The sequence below is a fragment of the Rousettus aegyptiacus genome, unplaced genomic scaffold (assembly GCF_014176215.1).
Source record: "Rousettus aegyptiacus isolate mRouAeg1 unplaced genomic scaffold, mRouAeg1.p scaffold_m13_p_5, whole genome shotgun sequence".
Taxonomy (NCBI): Eukaryota; Metazoa; Chordata; class Mammalia; order Chiroptera; family Pteropodidae; genus Rousettus; species Rousettus aegyptiacus.
The window spans coordinates 121,202,937-121,205,098 of NW_023416308.1; positions in this window are offsets into that span (position 1 = coordinate 121,202,937).

Here is a 2,162-nt window from a genome sequence, read left to right on the forward strand (position 1 = left end):
CTGGTCCACCAAGGCCAGCCCCGCAGACTCACCAGTGGACAGCCGATGCGGGACGTGCCGGCCCGGACGGCACGCCGTGGAATCACGAGCCAAATGAATGATGGTGGTTTTAAGCCGCCATTAGCAGGTTCATGATCTTAAGTGAAGTATCGTTAACATGCAACAAAATACACCGCCTCAAGCGCCCATCTGCCATCGCACCCCTCCCTCGCCCCCACGGCGGAGGGTGAGAAGCCGGAAGCTCGTGTGTGCCGCGTGCCGGGTGACCCCTTCGCTGGCCCAGGAGGTCGCCGCTCCGCCTCTGTTCGCGCATGCGGATCTGCGAGCTGCGTGCTTCGCGTTTTCTGCGGCCGGTGAGCTCGGCGCCTGCGCGTCCCGCGTGTGCCCACGTCTCCTGCGCGCTCACGTCTCCTGCGCGCTCACGTCTCCTGCGTGCCCACGTCTCCTGCGTGCCCACGTCTCCTGCGTGCCCACGTCTCCTGCGTGCTCACGTCTCCTGCGTGCTGGGCGGCCGCGTTTCCGCTTGCGGTGGACAGGCGCCTAGACCAGTTCCGGTTTCCAGGATCTTTGAGCGATGCTGCGTCCGGCACGGGCGCTCGCGTCTTCAGGCGGCCGCGGGCTGCCGGCGGGCCCGCCGAGGCGCGGACGCGTGGAGCTCCTGGTCACGCGCAGCTGCCTGTTTCACTCCGTAAGACTTCGCTTCCCAGAGCCGCTGCTGAGTGCGCAGCCCGCCGGCGACATCCGAGAGCCCCGGGCGCCCGGGCTCGCCAGCGCCCGGCACCATGCGGACGCCGGCGTGTCTCCGCCGTGAGCGCTGAATGTGTGCTTGTTAGATGACGAGGAAAGTCAGACATTTGGCCCCGGCCCCTGGCCAATTGTCTCGCATGGCGATCTTTGCCCATTTTTAGCTGAGTTAATTAACGTATTATTATTATTGAGTTGTAGGGGGTCCTTATGTATTCTAGATATAAACTCCTTTTCATATACATATTTTGCAAAATTTTCTCCCAAATGCGGTTTATCATTTTGAAAACTGTCTTTCAAAGAGAAGTTTTTTATCTTAATGAGGTATGTTCTATTGTGCACATTCACTTGCAAGTCATATAGGCGAACACGCACGCTCATACACGTGTGATCACATGCAGACAGGTGTGTGAGCATGTACACGCACACACGTGTACACACATCAGAGGTGTTCACACATGCTCACGCACATGTGCACACATGGATGCGCACAGGTGCTCATGCACTTATACACATGCATACACAAGAGCTCATGAACACACATGCAGACAGATGCTCGTGTACACTCACACGTCCACACATGCTGACACATGTGCATGCACATGCAGACAGGTGCTCGTGCATGCTCACATGCATGAACTGACATGCACACACAGTTCGTGCACACATGCACACATGCTGACATGCTCACACGTGCACTCACATGCACACACAGGTGCTTATGCAGTCACACACGTGTGCACATGCTGACACGTGTACATACACATGCACATGCACAGACACAGGAGCTTGTGCATGCTCACTCTCTCCTGCCCACAGCTATGGGGCCCCTTAGGGCAGGATGAAAGCCTCACTAAGCGGACAGCCCTGGAAATGGCTGTGAGAGGGACCCGAGAGTCCATCTCAGGATTCACGCCTGGAGGGCTTCCTGAAAGAGGGGCCACCAGAGCCTTGATCGTCACACGAGGGTGTTGCACACACACCCAAGCAGGACAGGGTGAGACAAGGCTTTCTCGGGGGAACTTCCTGGTGGTCACTGGGGTCACGTTTTGGACCCAAAGTTTGCTGGAGCCAGGCCAAGCACATGTGCATGGTGTCCCGTGTCCTGTGTGCTGAGCCTGGTGTCCAGGCCCCATGTGGAGCAAGGGTCCCTCTGCAGGTGGTCTGGATGCACTCGCCCCCTAGGAAGCAGCTGGACCTCGGCCATGCGCAGTGGCCCACCCAGCCCCCGGGCACTGACTGAAGCACACACACACACAGCTTCTCTGCCTGAGTTTATTTTGGAAAGCAAAGGACTGAACAAAGGCTCGGAAAATAAATATCCGCAGAGAAGAGGCTCAGGGGGTGAGGGAGCTCAGAGGGTCAGCAGGCGGGAGGAGGCACGAGGCAGAGGTGGGGCCCGGGAGCAGCCGCCCGGC